Source organism: Cygnus olor, chromosome 1 (genome assembly GCF_009769625.2).
Source record: "Cygnus olor isolate bCygOlo1 chromosome 1, bCygOlo1.pri.v2, whole genome shotgun sequence".
NCBI classification, from domain to species: domain Eukaryota; kingdom Metazoa; phylum Chordata; class Aves; order Anseriformes; family Anatidae; genus Cygnus; species Cygnus olor.
In genome coordinates this window covers 115,634,642-115,651,308 of record NC_049169.1, presented here as the reverse complement: position 1 = coordinate 115,651,308, position 16,667 = coordinate 115,634,642, and positions in this window count along the sequence as shown.

Sequence of the window (16,667 nt, the reverse complement as noted above, 5' to 3'; positions counted from 1 at the left end):
CTAGATAACCAGGTCTCTTATTCTTACCTGAGTTTGTCCATGTTTTCTTTAGCAAGTAAGCACCCCCTAACTATAGGGAGTTGATACTGACAGACACAGCTTGTCACCTGCCCTGGGTCACATCTTCACCCACCTTCCTTCTCTTCAGTGACCAATACTGACAGAAACCACAGACCTCTGTGTGCCTGGGAGCTCATCAATGACTTAAACATTTACATTATCTCATATTTTTAATAGTCATTCCTGCCTCAGGTTTGCTTTCAGTCACAAAATACTTGGGCTGCTAAACAGACAGAGCACTTGTGGAGCTTCACAAGGGGAAATGTTTCCCTCTTACTCTTCAGCTCAGAGGGTCTTAATACCCACCTTCCTGGGGGCTGCTGCCTGTGCTGGCACAGCAAGAGTACTTAAATTTCCTGCACTCCCTGTTTGGAGTGGAGATTCTTGTATTATATATATACTTGTACTAGTTAGTCTTTAATTGATAACCTGCGCCTCCATTACAAAAAGCATTATCCTGTGTCTTTCTTCTCTCCTACATCTTCCTCAGTGGATTTCACTCTGTTTCATCATTTTGTTTCTTTAGAACTATATGGGTCCTGTTTTCCTAGTCACACAAGTTAGGACACTCATTCTCCAGCTTTCTCATCATTTGTTAGGAGAGAGTGAGGAAATGAAAGATATAAATGAAAGTAGCAGAATATGTTTCACTGTTCTTGGGACATTCACTCTGGCTTTCCACTGAAAATACTCTATGTGATGTGGTTAGGATCACAGACTTGATGAAAGACCATTACCTACCTGACAATCTGTCAAGTTTTCAAGACCTAGAATATCTATAACTACATTAATCCTAGATTTTGCTCCAGCAGATATGGTTTTTAAACTTAGTTTCATTTTGGTTTCCCTTTGACAGGCAGGTGAGATCAAGGCAAACAGTCCTTGAAATGAACCCAGGAAAATGTATTGTTGTTCTTTGGTGCGAGGCAGCAGATTTCAGTTTTGTGCTTTGTTTGATGTAGGAACTCCTGACGCAGTCAGATGTTTTCTTAGCAATCACTTGTTTACAGTTCCAACTGAAACGCTTAAAGAATGCATACGAGCTATTTTCTCTTGCAGAAATCATTGGAAATTCCATCTTCCTCTTACCCAGGAGTCCAATGTCTTCAGGCTCCTCTCTCTTTTGAACTCCCATTAGCCTCACACCACTCTTCAGCTCATGCTCTGCTTGGACACTTATGGTAGTACCACTCCACATGCGAGGGTAGTGTTTGTACCTAACCTCCCATGGCCTCTGCAGGTCCTACTTATCTGTGAACAAGCACTCCGGTCCTTTCGAGGAAAGGGCAAGGTACGCCCCTCATTACCTTTCTTAGCCAGGGTCACCATCTGTGTCACGAAATGAGCCATAGAAAACTGGCTGCAAAGTCTATCTACTAAAAACAGGTTTTTAATTATCTTAGAAGAAACACTACTGTTTTTTAGCATACAATAACACTTGACTTGTTTAAAAGGGAAGTTCTTTATGAACCAAAAGAACAAACCAAGTTTAGATTTAGTAGTATAGGCCAATTTTTACTGATATAAAGCAAACGGGATATTACCTTAACAAAATAAATAAATAAATAGATAAATAAAATCTATTCTTTGTGAGCTAGTTAAAGTAGACAAGCTATTTGTTGCCAGAACCAAGGCTCAAGTAAGCTTCCCTGTTAGGCAGCCTGGATTCCACTTTCTCTTTTTACACCTGTGACAATTTATGCCCCAAGCGCAAACTAATCTCTAATTCAGCTTGCTATACATTTTACCGTAAAAGTTGTTTAAATAAAAGTTGTTTAAAATGCAAAACAAGTTTTACCACATCCTTAGGCCTTAGCTTCCCAATAAAATGGAAGTTAAAAGAAATATAGAGAGCAGATGCAACTGGAAACGCAGTATCTTTTATTAAGTCTACTAACACAACGGGGAAAAAAATACTTGTGGACATCTAAGCCCCTCAGTCAACTTGAATCACTAGAAGCAAAAATTACGGAGAAATGTTAGTGACTTCACAGCTGAAAGAAAAATAACCTATTTTGATGTATTCATTCTTTTAATGCCAGCCATCACTGATCATTTCCAGATTCTCACCTGCCCACTTACTAGTCAAAGATGGAATTTCTTGGGGGAAATTACAATTCAGGGGAAGAATACAATACTGTTTTTAATTTCTTTTATCATGTTGAAATACCAAACTAACATATACAAGAACCAGATAAAACATATCAGTACTGTCAGTGAGGATGTGTTTCATGGTCTTGCTCTGTCAGTTTGGGGAGTGAAAGAAAAAGTGTTCTTCCAAGCACTAACTGTTCTTTCCACATTCATAAGAAGTGCCTTATCACTGAATATTATCTTCAGTTTTTATCAAGCTTATTCAAACTTATCTTCAGTTACTTAGTGGGTGAGCCTCATTTCAAAGAGTTCAGCTTACCTTAACAATGTATATCTACATTATTCAGTGGAAAGCAATGTGCTTGTTCTAATACCAGCCTGTTATATATTAACTCAAGACTGTCTCTTACCTTTTTATTTTGTATTTGCTTTCTCATTAATAACGAATGGAAGTGAGGTTCTTCCTTGTCCAGAAGAATTTCTGGAAGAATTACCTTCTCATGTAGTAATTTCAGTGCCAGAGAGAACGTTCTCTTTTCAACAACTCTTCTACTTGCAACTGATTTATCAATTTCTAATTCATTGTGATGTTCGAATCACACAAATATGAAACATATTTTCTACTGCTCACAAAAGTCATTTCTGAGTCCTCAGGCCACCTTGCATTAAACCACGCTGCCAGCTCTGAAATGACCAGTCAATACTCATTGATGATGAAACACAGTGGGTTTTATGCACAGCACATATGCATATTGAGTAGATGATAAGACAGTTCTAAGCCATGCTTTGTGAAGACAAAGATCCACTAAAAAGAAGCATATTGCACACATCCCAGCCATTTGGGGCTTGGTGCAATGTGGAGGAAGGGGAGAGGAAGGACAGTCCCAGGTGGACAAAACAAGTTTCTGGCCATAAAAAATCACAAACAAGAAAAAAAAAAAAAGACCTAATTCAAAGAAACAATTCCCAAGAACCTTAAACTCATTTGGCTTCCATCTCCCCATACCTCATTATCCAAAGCGAACACAATCACACTAAAAAAAAAATCACGGTTATCATGACAGGAAAAAAAAAGGAAACAAACAAGGGCAAGAGATGCCTTTTATTTGCCTCCTAGATTTGGGAAACTCTGATGTCCACATTGAGATACTTTTTGCTGTCGTTATATTCCTAGGAAATTTAGGACGGAAGAAATAGGAATGCTGAAGGCCTTTCTATATATGGGAGCTTGAGGCTTTAGGAAAACAAATGTCATCAAACAAGAAGTGTTGAGACTGTATTTTGTATTGTGAGTTAAGGGACTTGGAGTAGCTGTATCTCAGTGCACCTGGACCTTCAACTTTGGCAGCGGGGTAATCTGGAGGGAGACCTTTCACAGCTGAATGGGGACTTTTTATATTGGCTGCACTCCTGTGCCAGGGGTCTTTTTTCTCACCTTTTATCACCCCAGACAAAGAGCTACAGCAAAGCCTGAAAGGAGTTACCCCATATAGCAATGGAAACAGACAGGCTGCTTTCACCGTTGCAAAAATCTGTTGCAAAATCACTGAGAACATGTTTTTAAAAAGTCACTCAGCAGTACTGATTTCAAAAGCAAATGGAATCTAAACATATATTTTAGATGTGAATCATTTGCCATTGGGTTTTCAGTAAGATAAAACGGGTTTCCTAGAAACTATTCCTGTTAAAGTTGGCAAAGCATAGTACCTTTTGTGGAGGGCTAATGAGGCATGGTGTTGAGTAGAAAGCCACAGAAGTAATGAGTGTACTTTAACTAGCTCTGACGAGATGAAGCCCACATTTTCCTCCTCAGACTTGCATTGCATTATCCTAGAAAGAGCGGATGGAAGACAAATCAAGTACAAAATACAAGGGCAATAGTGAACAGCACGGATAAAGAATCGGAGTTACAGTTAGCTGAATTGTGAACCCAGAGTTCACAATGTAGGTTGGAAACTCTGCAGCTTCCAGACAGACATATCATGGATTTGTCAAAATGCTCTACTGTGGAAATAAGAATAGCATAAAACAGAGAGAAGCTTTCCACGTGGAAGAGGAGGCATGTCTTCTGGGGAGAAGGGAAGTTCTGCATTTGGACAGAGCACAAAAACAAAAAAAGCACACCATCATCAGAGAATATGTCTACTTCACCCAGCAGCTCTCCATAAAGATACCGATCCAAGCTGGCTCTAGAATCAGAATCAGGAAAGCCCAAGAAACCCTGATGTTCATCTCAATTAATTAGTCCTGACAAAAAAAAAAAAAAAAAAGATAGCATTATGCTAATGAGACTATGCTGCTGCTGTGACTTGATTACCAACTTTTCTTGACTTTGTTCTGTGCTGTGCATTAGATGCATTAATGCAGTCACAGCTATGTCAGGGACTCTGTAACACAGCACCACATAAAGCTGTGTAGAAAAATTCTTCCTGTAAGTTTGGCCCAGGAAAAGGAAGAAAAGAAAATGACTCTAAACAAGAAAGTCCAGTTCTCCACCGAGCAGCATCACTCACCCAACATCTGCTTCAGAAAGACATCCAAATAGCCCATTGCCAGATAACAAATATCCATGTTAATCACAAACCACAGATGAGAATTAAGAAATTAGCTGTGGTTTCCAGGGTAGAATTCAAAAGACAGTGCTCAGCCAGGAATTATTGCCAATAATAACAATAAAAGTTCATTACATAGAGCTGGCATCCAAAACTAAAACAGTGACTCCCAAGGAAAATCACACTGTCTTGGAGGCTTGCTGCATGATATCTAATGCCCTTCCCACAAACTAACAGAAGACTGATGTTAGATACAAAGAGATCAAGCTCCTGTCAATGTGACTACTGATACCCACTGTTTCAATGTCAGCTTCTCTCTTCATGTCTCATTCTCCTAATCCAGATCTTTTTTATTATTTTTTTCCTCCTAAATAGAGCTTACTAGCATCACTGAGAAGTTCCCCTCATGTAGGAGAAGATCTATGTTCTGTAGCATAACACTTGTAACTCTATATAGCATGTCAAACCTTCTACATATGCAGAGACATAGCTGCCATGGAGAACCACAGAAACTTTTCAAAATTTTTTCATCTTTTTTGAGGGTTACATTTTAACAGGATGTGCTATTTGAACTGACTCTTCATGAGACCACAAAATCATGGGATTTGAAACTAGTGCTGGGCATGTAGGGCATATGGCTAGAGAAGAGGGTGGGACTGTCCTTGGCAGCTCCCAGGTATCAGATTGGTATGGCTGTACTGTCATGTTGCATCTTCGGTGCCTTCTGTGAATCAATTCCTGGTGTATAAAAGTGTTTAAGCAAGGAGCAAAAGCCATGAGCACTTATTTATAATCAAGTAGGTACTTTAGTGGCTGCTGGATTACAGCTTGACAACACAAAGCTGAGACAGGAAAACATTTCAAGTGTAGAGTGCACAGGGCAAGAGTATCTATAGTGAATAAAACAATATTAAAATCATTAAAAATATTCATAATAAGTTGAGCAAACATTACGCCCATACAGACATTGGCAAAGCTGTTTGACTTCAGTGCCTAACGATTTCCACAGCACCTGCCATGTGAGATTTTCAGAACAATTTACAAACATGATTTGGCTACTTTTTACAGTGCATCTGCCCTGAAGGTTTCTCTGAGTATCATTTCCTGGATTTTCTTAACAGAGAAACGGAGTGCTTAGATTGCTTCCTCACCATAAGATAGCTTACTTACACAGAAGAGTCCCTGAAGACTATGAGTACCACTACTCAGCGTCTAGAAATATGTCCACTTCTGCTAGAGACAGCGTTCAAGTGAGTGGGTGCAGCAAAGCAATTGGTATGACAGAGAGGTGGAGGACTAGCATGCTGAAATTTCAAACACTTGGGAAACTTTCTGTTCCCCTCAAGAAAGCTTAAAAGCCATATAAATTTAAGCAATTAAAGAATGTGAAGATATGTATCCTGTTTGTTTATTTCTACATTAGGAATGCAAACAGAGTAAGCTGGGGAGAACTGTAGGCAGGAACTCTTACTGTGTGGTAGGTGGATGGGGATAGAGAAGCTTTAGCAATAATACTTTGCTAAGTCCCCTGTTTGGTTCTGAGAAGAAAGCTGTGCCACTTCCTTATGATGTATGTGTTACAGTCACAGTGTGGAACCAGCCATTTCACTGCAAGACTTAAAGTTTTGGACATTTCATCAAATGACTGCCAGCACAGGTATTCTGTTACACTACGTACTGGAGTCTGTTTCTCTCAGGCGTCTTATGTAAGATCAGGATGGCATTTCTGTAAGCACTGTTATGAACCTTGGCTCTACAGGCATCTGGTTACACTAACAGGAGACAGAGGAATTCTTTGCTGGACATTACGTGACACACAAATTTCACTTGAGACCCCACAACTTCTAACTGATCAGATTATCAGATTACAATGGATGACACCATAACAAAGTTAGCAGCCAGTATATGCCCTCCACCCCAGTGCAGGGAGACTGACCACTGATGGGTCTGACATCAGTTCACTCAGCAAAGTCTTCCCAAGGGTAATGATAACATGGGATTAAAACAAGAGCTCCTGGCTTTCAGAGAACACTAAGATACTCTTGGATTTTTTTTAATATTTTTTTCTCTTCATTTAGTTGCCTTTCTGGAATTTATTTCTCCAGCAAGGAAAGTAGGAAAAATACAGGTATTGATGGCAGATCCCTCTTCTTTTCAGATATGATCTGCAAATGATGCCTGGAAAACATCTTTCCAGACATGGTTTCCTTGAGGATGCGCTTTAAGTTCCAAAAGTTGCACCTAAGAAACATTTCACTGGTTTCTGCATCCAGAGCCAGGATATCACTGCAGGCCTGCATGTTGGAAAGGCACATATCCTTTACTCACACAACAGAGAAGCTTCATGACTGTGTCCATGCATATATTTATCTCTATATTCAAACTATCAGACTGGATGACATACTCACTTGCTATGGATCCACTAAGCTGTATCAGTAACCAGCAGCCACAGCACACTGCAGAAGAGGTCAGGATACCTCTGAGGCTTTCCTGTAGAAGTTCTCAATGATGCACAAGTATATCATTAACGCTAAGACTTTTAGTTCACTTTACCCAGTAATGCGTCATTTCAGATCACCGTGACAATATTCGATAGAAAGTTCTTTCGGCTGCCTTTCATTAAAGACTCTGAGATATACCCCTCCTCTCCAGATGGATTAAAAAGGGAGTACGGTACCTGTAGTGTGTATGAATCATAAATACTCCCTGAAGAAAGGAAGTTGCTGGAATGAAAAAACCTCAGTGCTAAGGTCTTTATGGACTATGTGTCCCTACAGTTTAAAAGTACATAGGGAACACATAAATATATGAACACATGAAATATAAACCATGAAGAACACTAGCTGTTAATAACTAACTTCCTTTTCTGGGATGTGACACATTACTGTACGGCAGAGATAATACTGTATGGCTTAAAAATAAACCTAAATCTTTTTTAGATCAATTATTGGTCATTTCACATAATGCTTATTTCTTCCACTATCACTTTTTACACTGAAATCCCTTAAGAGAAGGGACAGTCATGTCCTACAAAGGGTCAGCCAAACTAGCCTCCCTGCCCTACCTTAAGACAAACTAGCAATAATATTTGTTTAGCTTTTCTATCCACCCCTTCTTCCCATTACAGTTGAAAAGATGAAAGGAACTGTGAATTCAGCCTCGGGAAGGCTGCGCAAACCAGAAGATTCTGAATTTGTCTTGCCACAGGCTGCTGACAGACAGCTTTCTGCTCAGCTCTGCTGAGTAACAAAGGGAGGGAAAGGCACACTGGTGGGTGAGGCAAAGAGAATGGGGAAGCAGGCCAAGGAAGGAGCCTTTCCTCCTTTGTGTAATCCAGAGAACACACCATACTTTGCAGTGCTAACAGTGAAATTAAATTTGCCAACTAACCTCCAGTTATCCTGTTAATGACTGAAACAGCACGTAAAAAAATGTAGGGGGAAAGGTTTATATACAAGTGTAAAGAAAAGTACACAGCCAGGGTATTTAAATATATACAACAATACAAATAACCCTGAAACATACCACCTTATAGGTTTCTTTCTTAATTGTGTTTTTTGTTGGCTGAGTGAACACATTTTTATAAACCTGACTCCAATTTTCACTATACAGTCTGTCCAATTAAACACCACGGTTAAGATCACAACTATATAAAATTAACTTACAAATATCAGAACCTGCTCTTTTTTTTTTTTTTTTTTTTTTTTTAGGAGGAAAAATAAAGAAGTGCAAGTTCTGATCTTACCATTGTGGGTTTGTGGTTTTGTGTTTTCTTTTGTTTTGTTTTGTTTTTTTCAATACATTCTTTTCTGTGTGCTCCTGGAGCTAGGATGTTTGTAAGCACCTAATGGCATAGCTTGACAGCAGGGTTGTTGAGGCTTTTTCCCATCATCCATTATTACTATGGTGGCATGTTGTGACTGACTGCACTCTGCTGGCACTAGATACACATGAAAGAGGAAGGAGAAGACCAGGACTACACCACCTGAGAGGAATTTTGGGAAGAAACCATGGCTCAATCACGTCCCAACTCTGGGGTCCCAGGGGTCAAGTAACCAGATCAGCTTTCAGGACCAGCAGATCTCTCGGAAAGCAGGGCAAAACTGAAGGCTTGAGTAACCAGCACAGCAGGTCTCCAAAAGGTCATGTTAGCAAAGAGGCTCAGTGGACTGAGCATTTAGGTATGAGATGTATTTAGCTCTGCAACTCTCTGGAATGTTTGCAAAATAGAGGTATGGTGGCCTGTGCTGACAAACGCACACAAAATTTCAGCACTTGCCTTTGAAGTCTCAGACCTGTGTAGTGACCTCTGTTAATGAGTAGAAACCTCATACTATATTGGAACCTCATATTAGATATTGGCCTTTTCTTTGCTTAGTGCTTGTACTGGCAAATGATGTCAACTCAAGGTGTTCCTTTTTTAATCAACAGAGATGTACTTGGACAGTCTGAAGATTAACATGAAAGTGTCTTAAGCTGGAAAAGCTTCTGCCCTTTCCCATACATCTCACTAATTCTGGTCTGAGTGCATCCTCTATCGGGGGACTTCTGCTGTCACTATCAGCGGATAGTCATCTATCAGGCCTCTACTGTTTCCCAGACACCATTACTCTTCAACAGGAGATGTGTTTGTGAGATCCACTCTCCTGTCCTTCCTCCTTCCCTCTCTCCCCATGTTTACCTGTGACCAACGTCAGACCGGAAGCCATGCGTACTAACACAAAGAGCCAATGAGAAGAGATGTCAAGAGCACAAAGATTAGGTATGACCCAGCAAAAATGAGTATGACTGGATTAGTCAGTGCATGCATCAATTGAACTTACAAATATGTACTCATATTTCTTCTTTATTTGGTCCGAAACTGTCTATTTGATTTGGTGTTTCAAACTGGACAGCTTTATCCATGCTGGCACTGCTAAGTCCATGCCTATTTGTGTTTCTATTTACATACAAATTTATTCTGTACAGGATGATTAGCTGTCTGTATCTATAGACAACCTTCTAATTTTTCTTGTTTCCTACGTATTAGCGCTGGGAAGGAACAATTTCCCAAACCATATTTAGAATCACAGAACGATAGAATGGTTTGGGCTGGAAGGGACTTTAAGATCATCTGGTTCCAAACCTACCGTGGACAGAGACACTTTCCACTAGACCAGGTTGCTTCAAGCCCCATCCAACCTAGACTTGAACACTTCCAGGGATGGGGCATCCACAGCTTCTCTGGGCAACCTGTTCTGGTGCCTCACCACTCTAACAGTGAAGAATTTCTTCCTCATATCTAATCTAAATCTATCATCTTTCAGTTTAAAGCCCTTACCATTGTCCTATCACTACATGGCCGTGTAAAAAGTCCCTCTCTAGCTTTCTTGTAGGACCCCCTTTAGGGTCTCTCTGGAGCCTTCCCTTCTCCAGGTTGAACAACCCCAGTTCTCTCAGCCTGTCTTCACAGGCGAGGTGCTCCAGCCCTCTGAGCATCCCCGTGGCCCTTCCCAGGACTTGCTCCAACATGTCCGTGTTCTCATGTTTTACCACCCAAACTGTGGTCACTTGCCACCACAGGTGAGTATATTTAGCTGGTGCAGTGAATTTACTTGCTAAATTCCAGCCTTGTCAGAAGCTCAGTTTTTCAAACTGTTTTCGACCAAACTATTGTTGGCTGAAGTGGAGAGCTTTGAATCAGGAATGAAAAAGCAGCTTTCAATAGTGATGCAATCACACAGCAGGATACCTCAGAAAAATACAACTATAAATGTATTCAGGTTTTAATCAAGAGATAAAGTTCCCCCTCACGTTCTAGCTGGTCAAAACTGGAAGAAAAGAGTAGACGCAAGACAAAATTAACAACATACATAATCTTGATGTTGGCTCACTTAATACCTCCCCTTGGCTTATTTTCTTAACCTGGGGAAATTCCCTAAGACAACACAAATAGAAAGTTAACAGCTTTGCCAGTTGTTTATCAATGGAGAGGTGGAACTATAAAATGAGTCATTCTCTTATCTGTAAAGATCAGTGACACAGAAATGTTTTATTGTGTATAAATAAGAGAATTTGTAAAATACATGTTCACACAGATACGAGGATGCAGTAATTCAGAGAGCTAAAATATTGCACAGATACATCAGTACTTTCCACACAGAGAGATCACAAGGAGATGAGCAGAAAATACGTTTGAGAGCACAGCAGAGGTAAAGACACCTGAAAGAACGCTCACACTACCCTCACCCTCCAAAATTTGGCCCTTCATTTCTAATGTGTACTACAGCATGATGCACTCCCGCTCTCATTTCAACTCAGATGACCGTAAATGCTCAAATCATGCCACTGGCTGCAATAAGGGAAGAGTCATTTGGGCAGCTTAAAGATATAAAACAAGATCTGTATTATGGAAGCTATTTCCATTTGAAGAAGCATCAAAATAACTCAGTATCCAGCTCTGTAAAGAAGCCTTTGATCTGTATGGCATTGCATAGAATCTGCTGCTTGCAACAGGACAAAAAAAAAGAGAAGGCCGTAATAGGCATAAAGTATTTATGAGATGAAAACACACAGCAAACAGCAATAAATTGCAAACAACTAAATGATGATATCCATTGCTATGTTGAAGGAGAGGTCTAAAAAGGTGCGGAGGAATGAGTGAGAATATTCTTCTCTGAGGTCAGAACCACTGGCACAGATCTAAAAGATATTTACAGAAGAGAAAGCTGGAGAGGAAGCTCTTTACATGTTTTGTGTGTGACTCCTGTATTACACATGGACAGATTATCGATGATAAGCTTCCTGTGTATGTTTCTACAAATCCCTTTGATGGCTAAATCTACATATTGAGAAAATACAGATATATGTGACACAAAAAAATATGGCAAATATACTGCAGCAATAAATGCACGTTGCCAAGACATACAGAGTCATTAAGCTTTAAAATCTGCCAGAAAGGAAAACCTCTTAAGTAGTTTGTATCAAAAATATTAAACATGTTCACAATAGAAGAAAAAAAAAGTTTACTGGTAAAGAATGTGGTAGCCTGTGGTATTCTCAGTATCTGTATCTGGAACCTATTGAGTGGTATAGGAATATGTTTGTAGGGTCTAAGTATTTTCTGGGATATGAGTTAATATAAAGCTTGTGAAAGTGCTCACAGCTTCCCTGTCAGCAATTTCCTAGTGAGTTTTAGAGGCAATTAGCACTGGTATTGATAACCTTCCTGCATGTCTTTTAGGACTAATTAGCAAACATCTCACTAAGAGGGCCACATTTTCCTAGGCCGTACAGAGTAGACAGTCCCTTTCTAATATGTTCTCATGTATCTACCAGAGCTTTTAGACTCTGAGCAGCTTTCTCGCAAGTATGGAAATTCTTCCATATTCAGCCCTGGTGATTGTTAAGCGTAATTCTAAAAGCGACTGGTTTAGAAATGGAAAGATTAATCCTCCAAAAAAGGTCTGCTCATTTAGTACTAAATGTCATAGTATTTATATCAGATCATTTACCCACCACCCATATCCTACATTCAGGAAATAAAACTGCATTGATTGACAAGTTTGGGGCAGGGTTTCAAACTCTTTTGGGCAGTTAATAATTTGTCATCTACTGCTTAGCAAATAACAGGAATAATGTTCCAAGTCACTAGAAAATTCTCATGACAAAACAGAACGCTTTAATGTCCAATACTGAACAACTTGCCTCTTCTGCCAGGAAGGAAAAATCTAGCAGTACAAAATCATGTGGGGGGGGAAGTAGTATAACAACAGCACTTTCTTCAGGCATAATGCATAGCTGGCTTACCTTATTATGTGTGCTTCTGTTGCCTCCTCCTGGTTTTGTAATTATGGATTCTGGAAAAGAAAAGGAAGCAGCTGACCTTGTGGTGTTACACAATAGGATGAGAATTAAACCTAAGTATAACATATGAAGTTTAGGACTTGGGTATGCTCCTGTTGACATGAAGGGGAAATTTAGATGTTTTCCATGCCAGCTGTTCTCAACTGAAAACATTTATCCTGAAAACATTCATCCTGCTAATGCAAGGCTACTGCTTTAATGGCCCTACCAAGCTTTAACTACAGCTTTGGGTCAATGCATCCTCAGAGACATTGCCTTGCAGACTTTTAAAAATGTTAAGTAGCGTATCCAGCAAGTGGGATTAGTCGCAGTGATGAGAACTATCATCACTACCTCCTCCTCCTTTTCTGGCTACTATCTGCTAAAAGCAGCATGATCAGATGAGGTGCCTAGCTTTACACAAGACTCCAGGGTTTGCATGCTGCATGGACAGAGGATCCCATACAAAGCAATAACTCAGATAGCCAAGCTGCAGCGAAGGGCAAGACCTCATATCAGTTTCCTCATATTGCTTGCCTGCAGGCTGTAGGCCTTGCTCAGCAGATCAGCTTCTGACACTCTACTCCAAAAGGGCTATAGAGGGGAGCTTAAGATCCACAGGAGTGGTATGGTGGTATTATCGTGCCAGGGATGCATACTTACACTTCAGGATTTGTGACACCAACACCCAACACGTGGGCAGTCCGCATCTTTCACTGTATCATTAATGAGCACTGCTAAAATTTGGCTCTGGCATGAAGAATTCACTTTTGAAGTGTGGAGATGCATGTCCCAAGATCCCACGCAGAGTCCCATACTGCAGCTCTCCCATTTCTGCAGGCACAGCCCTGACAGGCAGCAGTGCTCGTGGTGTAGCAGAAGGCTGAAATGACGAACCCTGGTGCCCATCTCTGAAACTGCCTCTGCCCCACCTGTGGGCCCATGCCTCTCCCCACTGCTGCCCCTCGATCCCCCACAGCAGGTCCCATGGTTGCACAGGCCAGCTGCCCGCAAACAGCCTGAGGCCAGAGCTCAGCAGGAAACCAGCCCCAGCTGCCGTGGCTGGGCCGCCATGTTGTGGTGAGGTGTCTGGGGCTGGGGCGCGGCCATGCTCAGGGCCACCAGCATGGCATGAGTCACCCACTAGTGCCAGCCTCGGCTTTCATCCAGGCACGGCAGTGGGGGGAAGCAGCTGCTTCTCTTGCCTGGCCAGGGTACAGCCCTGCATCGGGCAGGTTCCTTCCATCTGCTCTCCTTGTCCTTGTGCTGTGTGCCCAGAGGTCAGCACCCAGCCCCTCATCTTGGCTGGCAAGGTGCTGCTCTGTAGAGTAAACTGGGGCTTTCTCCTGCTGTTTTTAGAGCAAGGTTTTGCGTAAAGCCACCCTCCCACTCTGCAAATCCCTCTGTGTCCCCTACCATCAACACAGGCATGTGCAGTGCTTTGTGAGGACCTGCCACTCATGACTGTGAAGCCATCTTTGGACAAAGCAGAGGCTGTGCAGCCAGCAGTACCACCATGTCCTCCTGGAGAGAGGCGAAACAAGTCAGGACATTAACTGTAGCTGTAGTCAGTGCATCCGTCAAGGCCTCTTGAAGGAAAAATGCAATAATAAACTTTTCCATGAGATTTTACGTAGGTATATTTTTCATATAAGGATGGTTTCCAAGGGCACCGTGAAGCACTTAATACAGCAGCTGTAATCTCGTGTTATATGTGTAACTAGATACATGCGTGCAGATAAACCTGTGTTGCCAAATATGCAGAGCGTGAATAAGTGACTGTCAGGAGGAGGTGAGCAGGGTCCATCTCACTTGCTGAGGAAGCTCTAAGGGAAAAGACAGTATTATCTGTATCTCTATGGGGGCTGAGGAAGAAGGCAACCTCCTAGAAAATTTCCTTAGAAGACAGATACATCTTGTTCAGCTGACAGTCACTGGCACGTGTTCTTTTACAAAAGAAAAATCTACTGTTGAATCACAGAAACAACTTAAGGGCTTGTTCTGTCCTTTACCAGATCTCCCATTTCTTCCATATTGTCTGCCAAACACAACAGGAACTCCATCAGGAAGTTGATATGCAAGCTGATCTCAAGCATCAGGAGCTGCCAAGAAGGGAGGCTGTATTTTTACTCAGCATCTCACTTTTGAAAAGCCCAGGTGCCATCATGTTAAGTTCAATTGCATTTCTTACTCTTAATTTCAAATTACATAGCTCCCATTAATAATCTCCTGGCTTCTCACCGCCCAATTAAGTAGCTGAGCACAGGCCTGTATAAAGAAGGTTTCTGAGAGGCAATGTGTGTCACACTTTGCACTCAGTGACAACTGGCTGAGACAGTCACAGCAGCTGGATGAATACGAATTGTGTTGGTGCTTTGCTGGGAAAGTGAAAGCAGTAAAAGCAATGATGCACTATACCAAGACAATGTACAAATATCAGGTCCTCATGTCAGTGGGAAGACAGCACCAAATATGGCTGCAAAAAAAAGAATTCACCAGCATAGGCAATATCAGGTGTTCCTTTCTCTGACATACCTGGCTTTACTCCATGAAAATACCAATAACAGCTTAAGGAATGAATTTTGGAGTGAGTACTAAAGAATAACAAACCTGGAAGTTACTAAACATGTATCTTTCCAGGGAGGTCATGCAGCCTCCAATGGTCAGAATTAAATAGTTGCAAAAGTACTGTCTTATAAAAGAAGTCCAGAGTATATGACCACAATCATAGCCTGCGCATGCTGTCACACTGGCATTGACTTTCATAGAAGTCAAATGAGATTTAGATGTTATTTTCAGGGGAGAGACTAAACTTTGCAAGGTGATGCTTCTCATACACATGTAAGACAATAGATGTGCCTTCCTCCTGTTTAAGAATAAGATGTCTCAGCTGTAGCCACACAAGAGAAGATGAAGAGAACAGGGGGTCAAATAAATGCTGACTAATGCAAGAAACAGGCAGCACTATTTAGTATCTCCAGAGGAAAAGTCAGGTGATCTTTGAATGGACTGCATAATGCAGTCTCAAACTACCTGCCAGCTGAAAATCTTGTAGAACATAAACAAAACAGCTCCAGAAGGCAATCACATCTTGTTCAACTGTTACTCTTGACTTTTACCTTACTGAAAAATGAGAGCTGAGGTGTTTGGTTTGGCCCTGCGCTATGCAAAAGCTGTTCTGTAAAAAAAAATAAGTTGGATAAGAAAGCAATTCATATGTAACACTCGGTAGTGAGTCTCTCAGGTTTGGCATCAGAACAAATGCAAGAGCTTTCTACGTGTGTGTGCTAGTAATAGCCATATTTGTTGAAAATACTGAGATGAAGCACTTCCTTCATCCTTTCAGAGTACAAAATATCAAAGGCAGCTAATAAATGAGAGCACTATTTGTGGCCAGCATTTCATATCAAAGCTTTAGGCAGTGTAAGAGGCAAAGCCATGTACTCCCTGAGTGGATTTGAAGAGTTTAAGTACTCTTGAGCATAAACCATGAAGAACTCACACTGTCAATATTGTTATTAGCTGCCAGTACATTCCCAAGGATATAGCAGTATTGTTTGCTGGAAAGATTTTACCCAACTGAAATTTTTACCCAACTGTCTCTGCCAGAAATACAGTCTCTTCTTGGCATTTAGAAGTCATCATAGTTCTGAAGTGAGCAATGTTTCTTTGTATGTTGGGATGGATTGGTGTCAGCCTGTTGAGAATACTGCTACCACATAACCTATTGCACCTTGCCTGATCCACTTCCAAGTACCAGTGAAAGTAGCTCCATAATGCCACCATACTTGGAGCTCCCCAACACTCACTGTTTTTATCGAGTTTTCCTACTTTTCCATAGATTTTCCCAAAGACTCCATCTAACAGGCGAAAGAGTGAAACGTCCCATCTAGCAAGGTGCCAAATATTCACTGTAGCATTGATAAACCAACTGGGGCATATTTTCCCTTCTCATTGTCCATAAGTTATGACCCTCCTCAGAGTTATACGTAGCAAAAGCAGACCAAACAGCCAAGGAAAAGCAACTGTCAAGAGACTGTGTTCTTCACAGGATTAAAGAAAAAAGATCGTAAAAGAAAAATGTCGCTTTTCTTTTGAAATGGGTTACTTCCAGAGTAAAGCAGGAAACAGACAAAA